Source organism: Hippocampus guttulatus, chromosome 5 (assembly GCF_054856545.1).
Source record: "Hippocampus guttulatus isolate MCC_2025c chromosome 5, RoL_Hgut_1.0, whole genome shotgun sequence".
Taxonomy (NCBI): domain Eukaryota; kingdom Metazoa; phylum Chordata; class Actinopteri; order Syngnathiformes; family Syngnathidae; genus Hippocampus; species Hippocampus guttulatus.
The window spans coordinates 15,399,142-15,423,854 of record NC_141265.1 but is presented as its reverse complement, the minus strand read 5'-3'; the positions used below and the strand labels follow the sequence as shown (position 1 = coordinate 15,423,854).

Genomic DNA, 24,713 nt, shown 5'->3' with positions numbered 1-24,713 from the left:
ACTGACAGGGACCTTAAGACGCCAGAAAAAAAAGAAAAACTACCCGAGGAGTAGATGGAAGAGGAGGCAAAGGGCCAGGGAGGCGAAGAATGAAGGGAATGTTTGTGCTAGCGTCCAGTCACACGAGACACACAATGTTGTTAGCTCGTGGAATAGAACGCTCGGCTATGTGGTAATCAGACTCACACACTCACAATTTAATTGCAACCAAATTGTACAGTTCAGTTCAGCCCACGACAACAAATTTTGGCACTGTATAGCAAGCTTTGTTGCGGATTGCAGGGCATATTGGTGGTCTCGTGAGTCGTATGCCGTCTTCACCGTCAATCAAAGAGGTCATGGGTTCAAATCTTGGGCTTGGGCCTTCCTGTGTATGGGGATGCTTTCTTTGCTTAAATTTGTGTAGGATTTTCTCCTACCACCTTCATTGGAGACTCAAATTTGTCAATGAATGTGAAGGAGAGTGTAAATGGTTCTTTGTCAATATGTGTTCTGCAGTTGCCTGGCTACCGGTCTAGGGTGTGCATGCAAACTCCACACAGGCCGGCCGGAGCCGAGATTCGAACCATAAAATACAGCGCAAACGTGCTAATGAAGGGAGAACCGCACTTAACTGCTCAGGTCCTTAATCATGTGTTCTGGAATGCACTCTGCACATGTAATTATGCACACTTAAAAAAATAATAATAATAATAAATAAGAAGACATGTTTGGTTTCCGAGACGATTTTTGGAAAATACATTTTCTTAGGGCAAGCATGGTGGTCGAACGGAAAGCATGTCTAGTTCCATGCTGAGAGCATTTGAGAACTTGTGCATTGTTAGGTTGGTCGATTGCATGACGTATTAAGTCGTACACTCCGACCAGCTCCAGCTAATCGCTGTGGCTGCAAAAGCGGCCTGTCAGTACCCCAATGCACTCACATCATCCCCTCTGCAGCCAGCCAGATAACCCCGACAGACAAAAGAACTTCCTGCCAGCCAGATAACAATCAGTCACGGCGCTCACTTCCTCTGGCGGCGGAAGCCACGCCCACGGCAATGCAGACACGAACACGATCCGGGTCAAGCTTCTCCTTCTTCACTCAGGGTGCAGACTCTCAGTCAATACGGACTCCGGTCGGGTGTGGGTCAAAGGTCATCGTACTCCATTAGAGGGTTCAATTCGATAATGACCTCCCGTCTTTATGGCCCCCTGCCACCACGTGGACACCGCAGTCAAGGGAAAAGGATGTTATTTGAGCCAATTAACACACTTAAACAACATGGTGGTCAACTGAAGAACTGCTTGGTTCAGATTTAACGCCACCCTCTTCAGTTTATTGGTAGAAACACTGAATTATAGCCAGGCTCTGTCTTGAAGTTTTTATTCTCTGTCTCGGCACGATATTATTTTTTTAGATACCAATAAAGTGATACATTTTTTTGCAGCAAAGAGAGGAAAATGGACATGTTCATCCATCCCTCCATTCTCTCAACTGCTTGTCTTCATTAGGGTTGAGGATGAGCCGGAGCCTCTTTCCGAGCTGACTGGGGGGCGAGAGCCCGGCAGCAACCTGGACTGATTGCCTGCCAACTGCAGTCAACTCGCACTTAATCCAACTGTTAGATTCGTGAAACAATTGGATTGAGCATAAATCAATTCATCATGCCGAGCGAGTGAGGCACAAGGATGATATAGTAGAAAGGCGGTGTTGTGTTGCAGTCTCAGATGCTACATTAGGGTAGCAACCGAACTAACACGATGCCGAGCCCAGCATCCTTGCGTTTCGGGACCTGCATTTTTTTTCTTTTTAAAATATTTTAAATATATATGCAGTATCCATCTATCTAGCTGTATATGTGTGTGTGTGTGTGTACAAAATACGCACGTGTGTGTGTGTGTGTGTGTGTGTGTGTGTGTGTGCGCGTGTGTGTGTGTATGTATGTATGCAGATTTTTGCTGTTTGTGGGCCAGATAAAATATTTTGAAAATATGTTTAGAAATATTTTAAAAAATTAATATTTTGAGAAATATTTTTAAAATATATTAAAAATATTTTAGTTTTTTCCCCTGAATGTTTTATCTATCTATCTATCTATCTATCTATCTATCTATCTTGTTTTTTTTATAGAGAGAGAGAGAGATCTATATATATGCTGATGTTTGCTATTCATGGGCCGGCGACACCAATACAGGGTTAGATCAATTCGAACTAAGATAAGATAACCTTTATTTGTCCCACACTGGGGAAATTTATAATGTGTGGGACTCAAACCAGAACTATGATATCGATGCAGTTCTTGCATGTGGCATCATCACTCACTTGCCATGTAAGAGTAATTGAGAATTGTCAGGCAAGCAAACAAACGAGTCCAAGGACTTGAATTACTGGGAACCGGATCTGAAAAAGCTCACATAGCTACACTCATGACCCTGATGAGGACAAGTGTTCTAAAAAACAGATGCAATGAGTTTTTGTTAATCGATATGTCATCACAATATGAAAGTGTAGCTGATGTTGTTGCTGGTGAGTGAAGGTGTGGATGCGTGCAGGCGGGGGGATTCCTCCACTCGGGGGAAACTCCACTCTGCTTACACAGCATCATGGGTGCCGCAGGCGAGCTCCTTTGCATACGCAAGAAAGGAAACTTCCTTGATCACTGCAGCGCAGTTTGCTCAATTTCTCATCGGACGTGATCGTGCCTTTGCGAGCGATATTAGGCAGTGCAGGTCTGCTCTTCACACTGACTGCTCACTACAGGCTGCCACACACCCACTGGGTCCGCACACGCACGCCAACCTTCCGCCCTCGAGAGCTGAAAGGGAGAAAAAGAGTCATGAGTCATTTTCTTAGCCGTGAGGCACTCTCCCTCCTCTTCTCCCCCAGCATGCGGTCGGGCCATGCTTGAAGGTGCTCTGACTCATTCCACTTTGGTTTCAAAAAGGTCACAGTAGCAGTTCACAAGAGCACCAATTAGGATCACGGCGTTTTCAAAATGGGTCCTCTTGCACCGACATTGATTTTATGATTCACGACGCAGAACTACCAGCGGCAAGCTGTGGATTTGCTACCCGGGGGCCTTCTCAATACCACTAATATCATGTTGCAATTATGGATACCGATAATACAGATACTGTACAAAAATGCCATATCACTGCACACAATGGTGCCGCCTTTGTCATCTGGAGCAGTTTACAATCAATATTTATGTCATAAATAGACAAAAAGATCAAAATACATAACACTCACTCATCAATTCCGATCGCTACATATACAAATCTGTTTTGTCAGTTTAAGTCGGCTGCACAAGTACTGCTCTGACCAACCAATCATAGGCCAGTAAACCGCTGACATCATCGAGGGGAGCCCTCTTACCTTGTGGGGATGAATTTTAAATCTGATTGGGTCATGAAACGGTCCCATTGCTAATCATTTACATAACATGGGCCAGCACTACTTCTTCTGTGCATATTAGATTGACGAGCAATGCTACCGTGAGAAACGCTACAAATAAAGAGAATAGACTGTTGGGCATAAGTTGAAACGACTTCACGGGACAAATATAAGATAAGATAAAAACTTTATTTGTCCCACAATGGTGAAATTTGCAATCTACAGCAGCAAAATTGAAGTATTGCATGCACAAAATAAACGTTTCAGAAAAATGAACCGTACGCAGTACAGAATGCAACATAAAATATAGATCTAAGCATATATGCAGCTGCATTAAAAAACAAAACAAAACATAAAATGTACTGTATGTTGTAGGCCATCAGAGAATGCCCAGATGGCCTTGACCACTTACATCTGTGAACTCCGCTGCAGATTGCATCAAAGCAAGCGGAGAGCGTGCTGAAAAACCCCTCCGTATCATCAACCGCGAATTCTGACAAACAGCACTTTGCAGAAAGCAGAGACACAATGTTTCTCAGTGAAGTGGCACACAGCAGTTGTCGTGGTGACTAACGGCGCCTCTCCCGAGCTGTCTGCCTCGCGCGGCCCCCTCTGAGCACTGAAGGCCAAACTGCTCATCGCCCCGCCACTCGACGGCACTACTGGTTCGCCGTGTACTTGCCACCATTATGTTCTGTCCCCGCTCCTTCTCCTCCTCCTCTCATCCTGAGTCACTCATGCTCCCCGGGGAGAAACGAGGGGTTAATGATGAATCATCGCAGGGATGCGTGCGTGTGCATTTTTTTTCTTTTTTTAATGGGTGCCGATGTGATTCAGGCGTGTGGGCTTGGAAAATTGAGGAAGACAGGAGGGAGGCAGGGGTCAGCACGGATGGGTCTCATATACGCCTCTCCTTTTCTTGCCCTTGGGGGACTACGACAGCTGCACCAGAAAGGAAGATAGGCCCATTTAGCGCGCGTTCAAAGCATGACATTAAGCATATGTCTCTTTGTAAGAGAGCAAAAGGGGACTATTTAATCATGTTTTACACTCATCGGCCACTTCATTAGGTACACCTGTGCAAAGCTAAGAAGATCCAGTGCAAGAGCTGTAAACAAACTGTTTAACTGTTTGTAGTTAAAACAAGTGTATTGATTTTCATAGCGTCAAAAAGAAATAAATACATACAATTTAAAAGCGCGAGGGTCGATTTCACACCGCAGAATATTTGCCTTGCCTCAGTTTGAGGCGGTCGGTTTTCCGCTTCCCAATCGTACCGTAAAATCCTCCTGCATTCACTTTCTTCATACTTTTCGTGGGAAAGTTGTCCCCTGGCAACCTGGTTACCACATTGGCTAACGTTTTCACCTACTTTAGTTTCCTGTTTGTTGATGACAAAGGAGCAAAGCAAGCTGGCAACACGTGACCAGTCTCTGTCTGTTGCTCGCTGATGGCGAATTGCGGCCAATTTTGGAACGATAGACCAAAAGGCACTGCACAAAAGGGTGTTTTGAGCAGACCCGAAACTGTTTTCTGTCCGTTGAATATTACAGTTAGCTTTTGTCCTGCTCGTTCTTTGTCCACGACTACAACATCTTTGCGCTGTGCATTTTTAGCTTTCTGCATGCGCTGTGGCGCCACACCGCCGTTCGGGCGTTCTGCTTCCTCGTGTGTGGGGTCTCTCACATCCTAGGAATAAATGAAGCTGTTAAACTTAGCGTTAGTGTCTGTACATGTGCCTAATGAAGTGGGCAGTGAGTTACATTGCACGCTGCAAAAATTATATATTATATAATATATTCCCCACATGTCAATATCACTCTTCCTCATCCGTAGCTTCCATCACCATCAGCCCACTTCTGCTCCCGTCATTAGGAATTATCCACAGATCCAGTTGGTACTTAGCCAGGGTTAATGTAACTTTACGGGGGAAGGACAGCTGCCTGGCCCCTTTTTTACACAACTCAGGGGATGGCATAATTACAACACAGAGCCTGAACGCTGACCTTCTGACTTCTTGGCCAGCTACTGGTTAACCTTTCACCTCTTATTGACAGTCCAGCGTGTGTCTTTACAATGGGATTGAGGGCGGGGAGGAAGGGTGAGCGGAGGACTTTCTGCACACTCTGTTCATTGCTCTCCCAACAGTGGGTGAAGCAACACAGGGACAAACGCAACCGTGGTTAACGTATGGTGCCAAGTAGGGCTCCCAATGTCATCATCTGGTGGCCAGTCTCCCAACATTTTCCCAATATCACATATCTGACTCAGCACATCGCTTGTTCACGCCTGTTTGCAAGCATGTGCCTTCACCAAGACGTCCTGTTCTCGGTGGGCGGGCTATTTTGAGTCCCCCCCTCCCCCAACACCACTACCATCTGTAAATCAATTCTAAAAGAAAGTCATGTGTTTCTGTAGCCTCTTAAACCACAAGATCACTGTGCTCCTCTATTTATAAATGCTACTCTATGTACTGACCGGCCACAACGTTTTGGCCACTTGCTCAATGAGAGACATGACAAGATAACTTTTCCAAAAGAAAAACTTAAATCTGTTTGGAAGTCAAAACATGGTTGCACTAATCTCAATCTCTCCTTTATTAATTGAACATACAGCTCTTAATGCAACATTTGAAAATGTTGAATAACATCAGTGTAAACGCATTTCAATCCCTCTTAAATATGAAGGCAGTGAATCAAAAACACATAGGTCCCGATTTTGGTGTACAGTACAAGTCGTACGCCAAGTGCAGTCGAAATGTTTTCTTTCTTTTGGTATTTTGCTAGACTTGCACAGTTAGAAGAAGGCCTTTGGACCATTTTGCGCCATTGTGGGAGGGAATGCACCCGACTCCCGGCCAATCGAAATGGCTCCCCTCATTCCCTTTCAATTCAGCACAGAGAGAACTGCACGGTCTACATGGCGTGTAAGTGCAGGAAATCGGGTGTGCAAAGTAGCCTACGTTTAAAGGCACATTAAAAAATCTCCACTTGTGGATGATTTACAGTCAAGTTAGCTGCTCTGGATGAATATCATCAACAAAACACTCGCTAAAAAGGGAGTCTTGTTACTTACAACACCAGCCTGCTTATTTCACATAACCTCTGGTGCACTGCGTATTCTTTTGTCAACAGCCCCTCAATGCGGCTGGAGATTCTCGGGTAAAAGGTAGCCAAAACCAAAGCAGAATGCAAAACAATGCCCAGAGTTGAAAGCTAATTTTAACTGCATAGTTTAACCGTTCAGCCATATTTTACAAATTCTACATGTCACCACTTTGTGTACTTGAGAGTCCCCACTACTGTCTATCTAAACCAAAGCAACGATAATGTCTGGCCAAAATACGTATGTACATTCACAATGCTATATGTTAATTTTAAGCTAGCAGCTAAGTTACCGTATGTAACTTGTGCTTCTGAAATCTGTAATTGAAGCTATGCTGCTGGTAATACTTGTTACAGTAAAATAAGAGTGTTGAGCTGAAAAGGAACGGCTGTGAGCATTTACTGACACGAATCACATCGTGCGCAGATTAGAGGGAAGAGTAACACAACTCCAAAGTGCATTCTAATAGCTATTGATTTCCTCTCTTAAGAGCGTGTGTGTGTGTGAGTGTGTGTGTGTGTGTGTGTGCGCGCGGGCAAGTTCCTGGACTGTACAATATGTGCAGTCACAATGGCAAGTATCTGTGCAACCACCCTTGTCCCGGTGAACTTTTGAAAGTCCTGACAGTACAGAGGAGATGACGTTGGCCAAAAGCTTGGACGCACACACAATCACTCATTTGGTGTTTGTTCCATTCTCTACACACTGGGTCAGAATGTCCTGCACCATTCTCTTTGTTCCATTTATTTACCTGCTCCCCTGCCTGCTCCTACATACTCCCCCATGGTCGGTACTCTTTGCTCCTTGCGCACAAGTGTACCATCTGTGACCAATATCAAACCATAGTGAGGCACGGACTTGGCAGTACACATTGCCACATGCGTGTTTGTAAATCAACATTGCTGTGAGGGAAAAGCCCCGCCAATGTCAACCCTTTGTTGGAAAATACCTCCCACTGTCTGCGAAGAGGAGGTGAAAAGACGATGGAGGGCTTTTGAACATTGAAGTCACACTGACACGGTGCACCGGTTGTCTTCATTGAAAGGGACATTGAGGGGTGAGGGCAATGTCGCGTGTCGTGGCTCGTAGCTAAAAATGAAAAACTCTAAAGTGTTTCCGCAGGGTAGCGAGCAAGACACACAATATGCAGAGATGTTATGATAGTACCCCGTTCCTACTGCGTGGATGTTTGTATGTACAGTTTTAAATCGGAACACACTGGAGTCTATCACTAAGCTACGCTAATGCAGTAATTACAAAACAATCAAATGACAAACAATAATCGTGACGTAAGTTGTGCCTTCTTCACACATGACGACATATTGTTCTTTGATTCTTCGGGACCATCATAAACCGAGGACCTCTCTGTAGAGTAGAGCCGCTAAAGTTTAACGGCCCTGCGGACGTAAATATTTTGAGCGATTAACACGTGCTTGTGATTTTCCTCGCAAGCTACCGACTCTCATTAAATATAAATCTCAGTTTTCGACCCACGAGTGTTCTTATGACCTTGTCATAATCAATCATGCTACGCATAATAGTACTTCTATTGACTTAGCGGAATGTACGAGAACTAAAAATTGGCAAGCCGTCAAGTGGAGTACATACCTGTTTTCTATGATAATGAGTTGCCGTAAAGAGAGAAGTTGACATGTTTTGCATACACTGCAAACACAAATGTCACAAAAAGTATGCACTCAAAACTAAAATAAAGTTGATCTGTGGTTGTAGTGGAAGAGTATTTAATTGTTCTGCCTGGCGCTACCTTAAAATCTGATGCAAATCCCCCCCCCCCCCTCCAAAAAATCATTCGTATTATGCACGGCTGTTAATATAACACAAAAAATGTTCACCTTAGATGTTAATCAGTGCCTAGTCGACAGCACCTCGGCACCGCAGCAACAATTGTGCATGCTATGCATCTCGCCGCCAACGCGGGAAGAAGGCCAACTTCAAAATAAACCATACCAAAACCAAATACTATATGGACTTCAATGCAGAGGTAAGCATTTATTTTGAAGTTCTTCCTCGCAGAATGTCGTGGCCTAACGGCGGACTTGTCCTGTTTTCCAGACCCTGTGGCACTTGCACGAATGCCACTAGATCACAGGTGTCAAAGCCAAAGCCCGGGGGCCAGATCTGGCCCGCCATATCATTTTATGTGGCCCGCGAAAGCATGTCAAGTTCCATGATGCATGCTAAAGTGTGAACCAAAATTTCAAATTGCCATATGTAATCTAAAATAACAGTCCTTATTCTTGACTTCTGATTCCAAAACAAGTTATCCATCAATTTGTTGTGCGCCGTGCATGTAATATGTGGAGGTGATTAAACATTGATGTGGTTTCCCAAAATTCATTACGGCCCACCAAGGAAAACCGGAACTACACTGTGGCCCGCGACAAAAATGAGTTTGACACCCCTGCACTAGATGATAATATGTATTATAAACAGGATTTTGCAGTATATGTCACTTGCATAGAAAACTAATACATGTCAGACTAATTAAGTGAAATTCAAAATTAGAGATGACTCTTCTCGGGCATGGCGCAGCATTAAACATGATATCAAACTTAGCACGCCATGCAGATTTTAATGGGAGAATGGAGCGTATTTGACACCGTTACACTTGGATTGCGAGTGAAGCGTGTAAAATGAGCAACCTCACACCCTCCCTTCGCAAGTGTTCAGCGTGCGCATGTGCTGAAAGGGCCTTCTTGACCCTGTGCCTGCTGTTCCGAGCACAATTTCACAATGTTATCTTCCTCTTTCATTTGAACAGGGTTGAATGTTTCAATGCTGCTGGCCAGGGCTATTCCCAAATGTGTAAAGTCCAAAAAAAACCACAGTGCTTTAGTTAGCTATTTGTCTTACATAAAACAAAGTGGGCATTGGACAATTCTCACACGCTAACAGTACCTGCGGGCATGCAAGAGGAGAATGTTTTGTTTCGCTTCAAAACAAATAGAAAGGCTTGCAGAAGATTGTGTACAAGCCTGCACTTCACATACTGTACTGTGTCACTGGATACGACCTGTTACATCATCAAACACACACACACCCTCCTACCCATCTTCAAGTTGGGTTTGATGTTACATACAAAAACTCTCCTGAAGAGGCCCAAGGTTCACTTTGCCTAGATCGATATGACATTTGCGGCTCTTTACAGGCAACTTACGCCATCAGTTCCAAACATGGGCCGCAGGGCAGCAGCGATGACGTCGCTGCTAACGCATGCCTTCCCTCTCGAGTTGGAGGGCGCTGGCGTTCCACTGCATGCATGCCGACACCTCATGACACTCATCATAAGGCTGGCCTCCTGCTCTCAAGAATGCAGCCACAGAACACATAGCGCATCAGCAGCCTGTGTTCTTTTTTTTTTTGGCATGTGACGGCATGTGACAAGATAAACTCGTCTGGTTTCGTGTTGCCCTCTGACCTGCATATGCAGAGTAGCTCTTTCGAAAAATGCTTCGAATGCAGCAATGTGTTGTAACGTGTGATCATTTTTGATTGATCGTTATATATCATCACATTAAGGGTAAACGTCAATAGTGAGAAACGCTAGCTTGAGCGGCGGAGTGGGATAATGGAGATTGCAAAAGCTCACTGTCAGCATCAATCAAAAGTGAAGATTATCCTTGTAAACAGTGAATGTGTTATACTGCTCTTGTATTGCATCTTGTTCCATCACAGTCATTTTTAACATGTTAAATCATGACAGACTCCACACATGACCAGGGAAAATGGGCAAGATTGTGCTTACTGCTATCGTGTGTGGCGTTCTTGAGATGACCAACACCCCACACAACATACTTAACTAGATCTCTCCCCCCCCCCCCCCCCCCCGACATTGATTGGTCTCCCCAAAACCAGATGTTTAGCATAACACCAAGACTGACCGTGAGAGAGGTATTGCTGTGTCACAGGGCATAAAATCTGCTGAGAATACAAAGAACAACTACATTTTTGATTGCAAACTCTTCTCCTTGGTGACGAAGGGCAGCGGTGAATAACTTCTGACATGTTATCCACACTGTTCTTTTTTTGCCTCACAATCAGGGAATCTGTGGCTTGGCCCAACTCAATATTTTCACATTTATGAGTGCATATTTTCTATTTCGATTCGGTATTTCTGTTGTTTGTGTAGCTCTGTGAAATCAATTATGACATCTACAGTATAGCTGTTTGAATTTGTATAGCTGTTTTAAAATCTGTAATATTTTAACCTATAGTCTCTGTAGGACATACAGTATTTATTTTTTTAAGATCTATCTATCTATCTGATAAACACGCAACACTTGCATTAGCTTGCGCCTAATGCTGACGTAATCGAAATGACAACTGTCGAAGAGTCCCACTTCACTGGCGTAATGTTGAGTCATATTCCAGAAAGAGCGATTTGTGAACTATCGTTATCCTCTGCTTCCCCCTACTGGTCAAAGTACAGCAACGCTCTATTTTCTTCAAGCGTGAGTCAGCTTGCAAGCGAGTCAATTTTCCAGTAAAGACAAGTGCAACTGGAACTCACTAGAAAAAGGAATTCCCCGAAAAAAAGGAGAGGACGAGGATTGTAACGTCGTATGCTGAGTACTCAAAGGCGCAATCAAGTCACTTTGCTAAAATTAGACTGGCAGCGTAGTGATGCAGTGATTGATTTAATCGGAAAGTGATCTCAGAGCATCCTACATCCACAGATGGTACTGCTCCGCGCTCTTCCAGGAAACGCGATTATGCACCTCGCCGCGATTGGTCCGGACACATCGGACCAGCCTGTTCTAGTAAAGATGTCCACAGAAACACCATCGGCAATTATCCAAGATGTTTTGCCGTTGTCACACACTTTCCCAGAATCCCCCCACCCTCCCTTAAAGACGAAGTGTCGATTTGTGGCTGGCCGCCAAACCGTGGGCGAGGCCAGCGCAGGGTCTTCCTGTGCATCAGCAGACATTTCCTGCTCTTGGCAGCTTGCAATATTGCACAGGAGGGAAGATTTAATCAGAAGACCAAGCCTTTGCTGAGAAGCAATTTAGCTGCAGAGAAATTCACAAGGTTTCTCATTTACTGGTGTGTGCAATAAGCACTACATGATAAGCTTCAGTGCAAGAGCCGAATCTAAAATTCTCCTTAAAAAAATGAAGATAATATAGTTTTGAGCAAAAGATATTGATTTTGTCATATCATGATTGTGATTGCGGTGAACTGAATGCTACTCCATCGTGCTGGCTGTTTTCTAAGCAAGCATTATCGACATAAGAGAGTCAAGAAAAAAAATATCATCGTACAACGCAGCATCTCATATGAGTCATTATTGAATATTGTTCGGCGAAGCACCACTCAATGTGTTGCATGGGGACTGAGGCTCAGTGCAAATAGCGAGAAAACACACATGCAAATAATTGACGCTGCCTACCTAAAATTGACAATACTAATAGTTTAAACTGTAAATATATCATAAACCATGATCGCCAAACAGTATCATTTCAAACTCATTTTACTAGGCTTAGATATAAATGGTTTACAGATTATTTGATTTTTGAAAGAAAAAAAAGAGCAGCACCTAAGTGTGTGTACATGCACACACGTGTGGCGAAGACGCTCCGGAAGCTCTACAAACAGCCCAGGCTAAACTTAGCTTCTCCCAGACTTATAAATCTTGTCTTTCAATCGAGATGTATCACTTCAACATACTTCCTTGACACCAATTACTATTACTACTTTCTGACTTGGGCATGACCTTGGCGACATCTTTTTTTTAAAGGTTGTTACAAAAAGAGCACCAAAGAGCTAATAATTGACACCTGACAGTGTATAAGAAAATTTCAGTGTTTGCCTGGGTCCCGATGCAATATAGCGATGCATAAAACACACACCCTGAAATAACGAGAGTGGGTAAAATATACATGTCGGTAAAATAGTTTCTTCTAAAATCAACCCATGATTTGCACAGTACTGTACACAGCATGTATTAAAACAAGTTGGTGGTCCGGTCACATATTTCTTGGAAAGTAACATGCACAGAGCATGACTTGAGTAAATGATCACATGCATAGATAAAGACATACTTTATGACTCTCCAAGGGTAAATCCTGTAAAGGAACGTCAAAAGCTTCCTGAATAATTAATACTGCACATTTAATTGCATTGGATGCTGTAGTATATGCAATCCATTACTTCGACAGTACTCTAATAATTTTGCAACCACTACCAGAACTACTGCTATGACTGCTGCTGTTGTTGTAGTTGAGCACCAAGACCCAGAGCTTTAATGTCTCAGAGGGCACGGTGGGCTCACTCGTCGCCAATGGGCCCTCGTGACTCGGGCGGGTTAAAAAAAAACACCTTGACTTCGTGAGGTTGAGAACACGTTCGGTACTCCGAAGAGCACACACCCGACACCGCAGCAGAACCTGCCAGTAGGTCTGTTCTCGAGTCAGACTGCTGTTGCTGTTGCTGCTGTTGCGGTTGAGCAACCTCCAACTGGGTCCGATTGTTGTTTCGAAAGATGCTGCGTCCCGGTTACCTGCTGACCCAGTTGTCGGTTGTTGATTGGGAACTTTTGTAGCCCGAAGGCACACTCAGCACCGATTGGAGGTCGTTCCGGAGCTGGGCTGCTGTTGTTATTGTTGTTGTTGAGCGACGAGTTGGGAAGGGAGGGTTATAGGGAGGAGTCGGCTGGCTTTGAGACATCCGACAGGTCAGGTGTAGATAACCATCTCTCCCAGTTGTGTGGGGTCAGTCGGGGGTCTTTGGATAAGGTGCCGGGGGGTGAGGGGCCTCCGCTGGGGGTTGATGAATTCTGGGGCAGTTGTAGATAACGTGTCTCCCCGAGACCGCACTTCCTGCGGGTTGTGTCCACCGCGCGATTGATTTTGGTGAGCCAGTATTTCAAATCAGGGGAGTGACCGCTTCGCAGTCGGCTCGGTGTGACCTGCTCCTTTTTGCACAGCGCCAGCTCCGCAGGGCAATTCACCTTCTCACCTCGGCTGCCATAGATAGATAGCCTTGTGTTCTGGGATGCTGTTGCTGCTGCTACTACCGCTATATATGACTACAATTACTCGAACAAGTACTACATTTTTTTTTTGCTGCTGCAAACAGTACCACTACCATATTACAATTACTACTATCACTGTTAGGATTTTGAAGACCCCTTGGTCACTAATGACGCCTTGATGCCTGTGTTAACTCAGGCTTTGTTTCCCTCTAGCGTCACAACTGGCAATGCGCATTTGCTGCACACGTTCCAAGAGTGGCAAGAATATTTTACTTCAAGCCTCTTAAGTGGCTACTTGCATTTCAATCAATGTATACAACTCAAAACACATTTGATCTGACCTTCAGCCTCATCCACTTGTAACATCTTGGGTCATGATACATTGCTCAAAAGCAGTAACGCGCTGGCCTTGATGTTATGTCATAACGTGAGATGAGCTGCAACAAACAAAAACCTCTCTGAAGCCGTGCCGTTGATGTCATCAATACAGTTATGCATGCACGTTTCTTTTTAATGCTGAGCTCATAAGATTAAAATTGCCCTGTAATGCAGTCCCATTCTGGGTGTTCTCATTTCGGTAAGATTTGTATTACTGCCATTTAGTGGACAAACTACCAGTTAAAGTTGCACTCCATTCGTCAAAGGGTTGAAGTTGAAATGTATATTTTTCTTCCCACATCTGGGACAGACAATTTATTAGCTGAAACAGCAAAGTGCTGGCAGTGGGGTCATTAGCATCTCGGGAGGGGAGGGGGGCGCTGCCTGCCAAAGCCAAGGTGGGGAGTTGCACACTTGATAAAACAGCTTGCCTTCCAAAATAATCCAAATGAGACAGGCTTGCAAGAGGGTCGGACATGACAAATAACAGAAGAGCGAGAACATATGTGCTGGCGGCGGGTGCCAGCAGACATGGCGGCTCAATGTTCTGCGCCGTGTAGATGTTGGCCCGGCTTTCACTTTTCACAACTAATCAATTGTGTCCTCGCTTGACATCGAGCTTCTGGTCAGCGATTCTCGACCGTATAAAGGAAGATTGTAATCACCCACACGGGCTGTAACACCTCCTGTGTTGTGCGGCATATTTATTTGACATGAATCAACAGGTGTGAAGCAGCAGGTTGCACCAGGCCGTGACTGCCCTCGCGGAAACATGTTAACGGCACATCAGTAACTGACGCACTCCGTCACCGCACTGTCAGGTCCACACGGAGCGAGCGTTCCTACTTCATGCTTCCTCTCGCCTTACGTAACTCGAAGCAGACCACCCAGCGCGAGCGTACTTAGCTACGCAACATGGAAATGCGCGTCCGTTAAGTTTGTTGGTGCATGGTTAGCATGGTTAACCTGAAGTACGCAACCCCATTCTTGAGAAATACGCCTTGAAAGCGAATTTTCAGTAATGGTCCGATATCATCCTTCATCGTAAATCAAGCTTTTGGCCGCCCATTGATCTGAACCAATCAGAAGCGAAAGTGGCTGAACCAATGACAGGACGGAAACACTTCCTCGTTACTGGGTCTGCAAGCTGGCTTTCCGGAGGTAAATCTACAATCTAATTCGCAAAAGAAGAATCAGTGATTTCAGTGGTTTGTGTTTGTGTGTTTGTGTGTGTTCGACGTCTAGCCTCGAGGTCCGGAAGACATTGGGCAAAATAACATGTAATGGCAAAACATCAAAGCTGAAATCGGATTCGGCCAACAACAAAAAAAAAGAACCCAGAGAAGCCCCAAAGCCCACAGCCAAGGCATAACGCGATGAACCTAAAACACAAGTTTGTTGGAATTAAACTATTTGTTAATAGATGACAGTAATGTGTCTCACACCGTTATGTAAATTTAGCCATCAAAGGGTTAAGTCAAATTACATATTTTTCACCACAACCCCTATGAGTTTAAGTTATCTTAATGCCATCCTTGGCACAGATTTGGGACCACACTCATCTTCACTTTGACCACGAGGAAAGAGAAGCATCAATGCAGTTCACCCATCGATCTGTGTCAATTACAACAAAATGAAGCGCAGGCCAATCCCTGTTCTCATTAGACACTCAATTTGTTACATGTTTCGCTTTCGGCTTCTTCTACAGCTTCTTTCATGTTATAATTGATGAATGTCAGGATAAATAGTTTATGGTTGCTGTTCATATGCCAAGAAGACTTGTATTGTGGAAGCTAATGAGGGTGCTGATGTCGAGAATACAGAATGGGGGGGATTTGACGAATGACTTTAATATGCTGCTGATATTCCCATCTCGACCACATGAGGGCAGTAGCCGACAAGTAACGTGTACCATCAATGAGTACCGTCAGAGTAAAGAAGAAAAAAAGGAAGCGTGACAAAAAAAAAATGACAGAAGCTTTTAAGCAGGTGGGGAATATGAGAGAATCCAACTGTTTAATCTTTGGGAATTGCCTTAACTGGTGTGCTGAGGAGGCATTTTCTTTTTCTTCCTAATTTGTCTTTTTTTCCCCCTTCCCCCAATAAAGTACCTAGTATGAGTGTCCTTGTAATATGAAATAATAAAAAAAAATAGTGTGTCTAACAGGTGAACTATTTTGGAATGCAGCTCGGATAGTTTATCCATGTGCAATGGCTGGTATGGGTTTGAGGGTGTGATGTTCTTGACCGGAGCAAGTAGAAAGACATCCATGTACATCAGTGCAGTATATGATGCAGGCCTGTCAGACATCATCTGATAGGCTGTTTAATTCTGTCTGCCTTTGAACAAGGGTGGTGGGAGGCCCACCTGACAGCCTGATTCTTGAGCTGTCACCTCACTGGATGTGTAATCTGCACGGGCCTGACCGCCCGCTTTCACGGAGCACACACACTCCACAACCAACACGTTTGCACACTCACAAACAGGATGCTGCTGGCCTACACTAATGCGAGGGGATGGTTTTGTAATGCCCCAGTGGCTCGCTGACGGCCTGCCAATCAATCAAATCCATCCGCCATTCCACAGCGCACCTGTAAATGAGCGTCTGTCCATCTGCAGAAGCCATGATAGGCTGATTGGCTCTGTCAGTCATAATGTGAGGACCGTGTGGATCACCAGGGTAGGGGGGGGGGAATATTTTTGTGTGCTAGTCTACACATTGAGGTATTTTTCTCGACAGTCATGCATGATAGCAGATGCCACTGAAGATGGATCTGGCCTCACTGAACTGACGAGTCATGTCCACACACACACACTTGAATGAGTGTTTGATAGGGAATGAATATAGTAGTTCTCAACATTTTACACCACCTGCCCCCTTAAAAATACTTCTCTCTCCAAGTACCACCACCATTGCCAACATTAAAATATCTTGTCGTCGTAGGCCTGTCATAGGATTTGGAACACAAGTACATGGCTGAATTTATTTGTGCCCTACTAGATGAACAATATTTACTTTTACATCTCATTATATCTTATTAGCCGCTATGTTTCAGTCCTAAGGATCAAATTGTAAATATTGACACATTTCCAAATGCAATTTGTTCTGCTTTCATCATTTATGTTCACATAATAATAGATGTGTGTTATGTAAATTCACTAATGGATGTTTTCAAATATAACGCCTCAATTATAGATTGTAAACACCAACCCTGCAAAAAGAAACTGATTATTGCACAATGAAGCCATTACAAAATAATTATCTCCAACAGTTGGTAAACATTTTTTTTTCAATTATTGCAGATTGCAATTGTACAAATTATCCCAAACACACTAACAGCATTTTTTTTGAAAAGACCTGCTTCTGTTCTTCGCTTGTATTAATTAATAGTGTTCAACAAAAATGTATTCACGGTGGGCTTTATGTGATATAAGCCTCGTAGCTATGCAGAGAATGTACTTTCTTCCTCAGGTTGCCCTAAATGTTGTACACACTAATAATTGGGCAGAATATAGTTTGCGGATAGCGGGGCATCTGGTTGTGTTTCATTTTTTTGTTTAACATGTCTCTCAAATCATCCACCACGTTAAAAAAAATTACCTGAGGCCTAGCTTCTTTTGAATCTATTTCCATCAATTTGGATGACCAGTGGAACAATTCTTCCTCGAATGCCATCTGACCATTGTTGAAGTGCGCTTGAGCAAGGCACCGAACCCTCGGACTCAGCTCAACTCATCTCTATAACATTTCCCATCGCCTGCCTCTCTGCAAGTGGCGGTCTGCATCTCTGCGTGGCGCAACACATGCGGCAGACTATATAAAATAGTGAAAAGTCCCTTCGGTGATTAAATTTAGTGTTATAAATTACAGCTTGGCGGCTGGCACTGTGGTTGAGCATATCCGCCTCATGGTTCTGAGGTTTGGTTTTCAAATCTTGGCTTGGGGCTTTCTCTTTGGAGTTTGCGTCTTTGCTTGCTTGGGTTTTCTCTCGGTGCGCCGTCTTCCTCCCACATTCCAAAAACACACAGTTCAGGTTGATTGAAGAGACCGGTGAGAAGAGGCGTCACAGAAAATGCACGGATGGGACTAACGGTTCAGGCTGCGCTGTACCATACCACCAAATTCAAATGCGAAACTCCATTAATGTGGGTCTAAGTAACACTGTTGCAACGGCCAAGTCTCCTTTTACTCTTTCACACATTTCACATTGTATGGACTGTCCTCAGAGAACTGAGATCTACAGTGTCTCCGAGTTGGGCTATTGGCCAAAAACCCAACCCATTTAGATACGTTTACCAACACCCCCCAACGTAACAAGTACTGTGACTGTCAGAGTTCTGATTTCTGAGGGTTTTTTTTCGTTAGTTCTATTCATCTGCTGCCTTTTTCCTCTTTGATTTAGCCTTCTGAAAATGAATAGAACACACCAAAAAAAGTCAAACATGCTTTAAAAAAAATATGGACTGGAATGTGAGGTAGATCATCTGATGGCGAGCCACTTCATCCCCTCTCGTGTGTTCCGATTGTAGATTCACATGAGACTTTTTGGGTCAAATTCCAGGTTTTTGACCGCTGGAGAATCACACTGTACTTTTCTCGACTGAAATGCGGCCTTGTCTGTCGACGACGGCTGCGAGGAAGTCATTCAGATTTGCCTATAAATTTGCAACAGAGCACCAATATGAAAGTCAATGGAATTGACTCAAAATGAATCAAGATCGGCCGAAAAGATAAGCAGCTTCATGAATATATCGGCTGTGGATGAAAGGCTCACGGCAGGTGAAAGTTGATTTTTGACGAAGGACCTGAATTAAGGAGCCAAGTCGCCATCCTCATCTGATTTAGTTGCCCTACTTATCCGAGTGATAAAAACACCAATGACTACTAAACAGTGGCCGCCTCCTTTTCTCCAATGCTCTTTTTCTTGCCTCAATTGAGCAACGAGAGTTTTCTTCGACACATCTCTTATGGTGGCATCCACTCAACACCTTTCCCTTTTTCTCTTTTCGGATGCTTTCCTCTTGTGTTTCCTTTACTTTCTTCTTGTTTGAAGAGAGGCTAACTGCCACTTCAGAGACCCAAGGTATGAGGTAATCCACGCGGGATTTGTTAAGCCTCTTTTGTCCACCTTCCCAAGACTTCCCACAGCATCATGTGGGAAAGTCGAACCACCGGTTGAAAACACTGGGCCCCGTATTCACACTGACAGGTGAAGAGGCGCCGCTTTGTGTATCCCGAGGAAAACCGGGTTCTAAAAATATTTGGTTGTCGAGTACCCTCGAAGGAACCGCTGCTCGCCGGTGGTGCCAACAATGAGCGAGTGAGCGATGAGAACTCGCACGGGCATCTTTTTTAGCTTGACTGCGACAATAAAAGCCCAATGCAAAAGGAACAATCTTTAATGAGGACTCGTAAATGTTGCCTGGCAGCCTAGCGGCTTGTGAACGCTGTCACACTAAAACAAATTGTGCTCATTGTATTCGAGAAAAGACGTTCGCATCTCAATGTAGTATTCTTTCCACGTTTCCAATATACAAGTGTGTGTTGAATACATAGTTGTACATTTGCTTATAGATTTGCCCGGGGAGTTTGCTCTTTGTTTCCCAGTGCCGTCGTTTATTGATGTGCAGTGATGCTAAAGCGGCACAAAAGCACTTTATATTGCTGCTTTTTCATTCCCATGCCCCTAAGTCATTATGCGCACACAAAAATTACAGTTGCTCCACTCCCATTGGTTCTTGGCGTGGAAGGCTCGTTGTTCGCCCTGTGTGTTCGCTAATCACTGCAGCATCTTGCATCTTGCTGACAGCTTGTGGCTGAAGCTCATATCTGTTGCATCACTTGTAAGGGGCGCTATTCATCTTCATCAGATGTGAATTAAAAAAAAAAAAAACTTGCATCTGGTCAGCAGGTCCGGATGAAAGAAAAACACTTTGTTGAGGCAGCAGCTGCAACTTGCTAGGTGAGTCCAGAACAGGACGGCGATGCTTGCAAAATTGATCATGATCAAGATGAACAATTTTTGCAGACGACAGTTTGTTGTCACCCTTGAATCTGCTAGCAGACAGGAAAAGTGGCCAAAAAAAGCGTTTGACCATATATAAGTTGGGTTCAGATGAAGGAGCGCATCATCACTTAGTCGTCCCGCAAGAAGAGGAAGATGCAAAATGTACCCACCTCAAACCGGCTTTATTTTTACACCGCATTTCATATACACTATCAGCTAACTCAATGTGTTTCACAATATTAAGAGGACGACGTTTAAAAGCAATTAAAAAAAAAAAGAAAAAGCAAGCTAAAGACATTCAAAAACAAAATATAGTCATAAAAGACTGCTTTTGAAAATTACTGAATGAGTAAAGTAAAAGATTTTAAAACTTTTTAAAAATATATCTCAAATGTCAGCAAAAAAAAAAATCTCATTTTTAACATGGACTTAAAACATTTACAACTGAGGATTTACACTGTAGATTGGCAAATGTTAAAAGTTTGGGGACCGTGTTAAAAACAGAATGTTGGTTTTGCAATAACAGCAAGATGTCAGACTCGCAGTCAAAGATAAATATGTCACAGTCAACTTTGATTTTCAACATAATGCTTTCATAAAAACAACGCTGACTGCACACTAACCGCTTGGACCGATGCCAGACATTGTAACCAATAGATGTGATCCCTTCCGTGAGATGTGACGCCAATCGAGCAGGACTTACAGGAGTTCGGAAAAAACGCAGATGCATCGCGTTTGGGAGCTTGAAAATAAAATGTGCAGCATGAGCGTTTAAGAAGTTGCGCAACTTCATCAATAGCATGATTACACTTCATGGAAAACATGATGTCCCGCATGGCAATCATCTAACTGCGGTGTATTGTAATCAGTGATAGGACAGCTAAATCTCATCTCTTGTTTGGGCCAGAGATGGAATAAAGATTAAGAATGGATCTGGTGATCTCATGTGGCAAACATAACGTTGACATTACGGTTGACATGATCACAGGCAAACATGACGGTGCTAACGTCACAACCCAACAAGTTTCTTCCTCTACGCTGTAGTCCGCATTAAGTACTTCAGTGGACTGGACTGCATTAATCTGTCGTAAACACAAAACTCCAAATTATTCAGTCATCTTAACTTAGTTTGGGGATTTAAAACTCAGTAGGGCATAAAATAGATCTGCTCCGGGGAGAGGCGCAGCAACAGTGCGGGCAAGCCAGGCAGTCACCTCGGGGGCTACAGCTGGGTGGGCCCTAGAATGGCTGACACTGACTGACATTGGTTATCAATCCCCGCAGAGGGTCCTTTTCGAACTTTTGCTGGCTGGTGGACCCAGACCGTTGATAAATATCCTCTGTTAGAAAGTCCTCATTGTTTTTACTTGGTGGCATGGTTTATTAAGTGATTGGATTTTAAATGTCCTATTTATTTGGGGGAGGGGGGAGGTGCTTCCTTGAAAAACGCATCTCGTTCTAAGGAAACCAAGTGAAGTGAAGTCAATCTTTTGTTGAGCTTCTCCCACGGCACATCTATCAACGTCTCATGTCGTCAACTGTTGCTGCTGCGGTTGCCTGTAAGCGTGAGGTTAATTGCTTCAACCGTTTGCGTCGAGCGCGTATCGCACAGCATATTTGTTTAGTCATGTGTGATGGCACGCCAGTATGTGCTCGTGCCTTCTGGGGAGCACCTTCATTATTCGCTAAATATTGTGACAAACACCCAAAATAGCAACACCATAGACATAATTGCACACTTGTGCTGTCATACATCCAAATCAAAAGCACCACATTTTTAACATTTTATTGTGCACTGAAGTCTTTGAAAGGACCGGTCGGAGATTGTGGCACGCAGGCTGTATTTTTCCTCTGCTCTGCTCGAGCACCTTCAAACTGCCTGTAAGGAGCACCACAATTTTGCAGCTTCAAGGGTATTATGAGAGCTATCATATTAGATTTATGCTTCTTTGGCCCACATAATTAGATAAATATCTTGAGCTAGGCTATATTACCGTGTGACATGTTTTCTTGTTAAGGCCTTGAGTGGTCGTATCTATTTGCACCCTCGCACACAGCTGGAGCCAGTTCAGACCACATTTGGTCCACCTTGCATTCATGCTTTTGTCCCTCTCAGTTATTACCTCCTTGTGTCCTGGTGAGTTTGTTACTTTGTGTCTGCTTTTGGGACTTAATTGTGTGTGTGTGTGTGTGTGTGTGTGTGTGTGTGTGTGTGTGTGTGTGTGTGTGTGTGTGTGTGGTTTTTTTATTACTCCAAAGTGCTTTATTTTCCTTTTATACATTTCTGCAATTAAATACTAACCAACAGCACTTGCCTTGCTTCCCTGCAATTTGGTCCTCAACGATGTCAGACCTGAACAAGCGGTCTTGGTTTTTGATGAGCTTCCCTGTGTTGTCAATGGGAAAAATATGCACTTTGATCTCTGTCCTCAGGCGACGTGAACACGGAACCTTAATGGCGTTTCTGCATTAGGGAGAGGAAGTCGTCTCGTTTCAAATTCTACCTTCACCCTTCACCTTAACTGCCCATTAACGGCGAATCCAGTAGACAGCATCCCTCTGCTATCGTGCGGATTCCTTTTTAGAACATACAGTAACTGTCTGTCTGGATTGACTGCTATGTCCTTCCCCTTTGCATGCGGAAAGGTCGCTAATGTGCCTTTCAGCGCTTTATTGAACACTTAGAACAAGGAAACACAAACACAATCAGCACATTCATGAAGGAGCTGCTGTGTGCCAGAGCTCACACCGAGAGACTCACGCACAGATATGCACGCCCCCCGCTCACCCCACCAGGCCGGCCCCTTTCAACGCATTCCACATGAATGTGAATGAGAGCCCGCGCCTTCGATTATTTCCCCTATCTCCGATGGAGGTGGCGTTATCCTCGGCAGTCGCGTCGGTTAATCTGGAGCTTTATCATCTTGTTCCAGCAAGAGCTCTGTCACACTAAGTCCCCCTTTCAAGGTCACTTTAAAGTCACTTTGAGGTCGCTCCGCTCGCTGCGCTGCCTCAAAGCGTCTGCTTGCTCAGTAGGGGCCCCTGCGCCGCTCCTCTCAATCACGGGCGAATTTATGATCCGCGGAGGAACTGTCTCTCATATGCCTCCGTACGTTTAGCCAGCTAATCCCGCAGGAGATGGGGGGCAGCGGACCATAGTAAAATGGATGGAGAGAAGCTGCAGATGGGAATCAGGAGTTGAGAGGGGTGGCCCGAACGAATCGGCGAGAGTCGGGATGAAAAACTCACCGCCGCAGCACTTTCCCTAAAGTGTCTGCTATCAGATAAGTTGAGAGATTTAGTTAGGACTTCATATTTAGAGCACGGCTTAAGCTGTGAGATGACGTCTTAACTGCACGGATGGCAATGTCACATTGTGCCTGCCACGCTCCATTCATCAAATCGGATATTATCGGAGTTTTTAAAAGCTGTAATTCTGCATGCCTTCGTCGAATTATCCACGACCACACGTGGCGAAAACACTAATACGACCCATCGTCTCCCGGTGGTTGATGCATGTCATATCAGACGTCCCCTCCGTGACATCGCTGTAATTATCATCAATATTCTATTGGAGGAAAATCGCATTAGCCACAATGTTTCTGCAGCCATACGCACACGGAGAGAACGACGTGTCACTTTTGCATGATTGCGAAGCGGCCTGAGCACATTCAAGTTGAGCCAAAATGTCCTTGTGAGAAATCCGATTCCACTTTTCTCCCATTACACTCCTCATGATCATTAACAACAATGGATGTCGTCTGTCATAAAGAGGCCTCAGAGAGACACATCAAGCGCAAATCTGATCGTCCTCCACATGTCACTTAGTAATAATGCTGGCCGCCTACAGACACATTATCATCATCATCATCGTCCCAGTGAATATGCCGTTTTCCCGGCTCTGGATTATAAACAATTTTGTGATTCATCATGTTCTGTGGTGCAACAAGGAGATGTACAGCTAACCCTTTCAAACTGAACGAAAGAGCAACCACGATGGGAGAGTTAGTTGCTCTGATTGCAAAATTTGTTATTGTGATGCGAGCTCACTTTTGGGCCACCTATAAATACCATTAAAAAAAATAAATTGAAAAAATGCAAGGGAAGAGAGCAGAGTACTTTCCAGCGAAACCTTCAATGGTTCACCTAATAACAGTAATAATAAGAACAATAATCATCATCCATTTTATGTACAGTACGTAGTATGCAATTAGACTAAATGTCTAAAAATGGAGAGATAAAACAGCAAATGTCATGAATTGACATTTTAAATGTGTGCGCCTCAAAAATTTTTATGTTCCTATCTCTTGTCTTGATAAAAAAATATGTCTGTATTTGTTTCATCTTTAAAACTCCCACTGTGTTAACACTGCAGTTTTTTACAATTTTATTGGCTCAATGTTTCTTACGCTGGCCTGAGCCAGTGTAGATACAAGTAAAAGAACTAGATGGAACCACTAAAATATCGAAAACACTGAAGGTTATTGTAAGGAGTCTGCTGGTAATTTGGAAATTCACCACATTTTGAGTCGTTTTAATGCATGATAGTTGATCCATATTTAGAGTCTTCTTGACAAGAACAGCCAATTTTATTAGGACGGCATGGCTCAATAGTAGAATGGTCGTCTCTTGGTGCTTCGATCTCCATTTCGACCATGTTGAAGTGTCCTTGAGCAAGATAGTGAACCTCCTGATGCTCCATCATCAGGGGGCGAATGTGATAACAGTGTAAACGCTTTGAGTACCCGAGGAAGAAAGGCGCTTCCATAAGTGACAGCCCCTTTACCAAAAGGCAACCTCCAACATGGTTATGAAGGGCTGTCAGGATTATTATTATTTTTTTAAAAT

The 24,713-nt window shown here is 43.9% G+C and overlaps 2 long non-coding RNA genes across 3 annotated transcripts in view; both read left to right on the top strand.

Moving 5' to 3' along the window:
• Positions 1 to 24,713, top strand: part of LOC147205231 (uncharacterized) — a 141,316-nt gene that overhangs the window by 54,262 nt on the left and 62,341 nt on the right. The window lies entirely within an intron of this gene.
• On the top strand, positions 14,827 to 15,977 carry LOC147205232 (uncharacterized). Its single transcript, XR_015100993.1, has 2 exons — positions 14,827 to 15,017; positions 15,102 to 15,977. It is a non-coding gene; the product is annotated as an uncharacterized LOC147205232 (long non-coding RNA).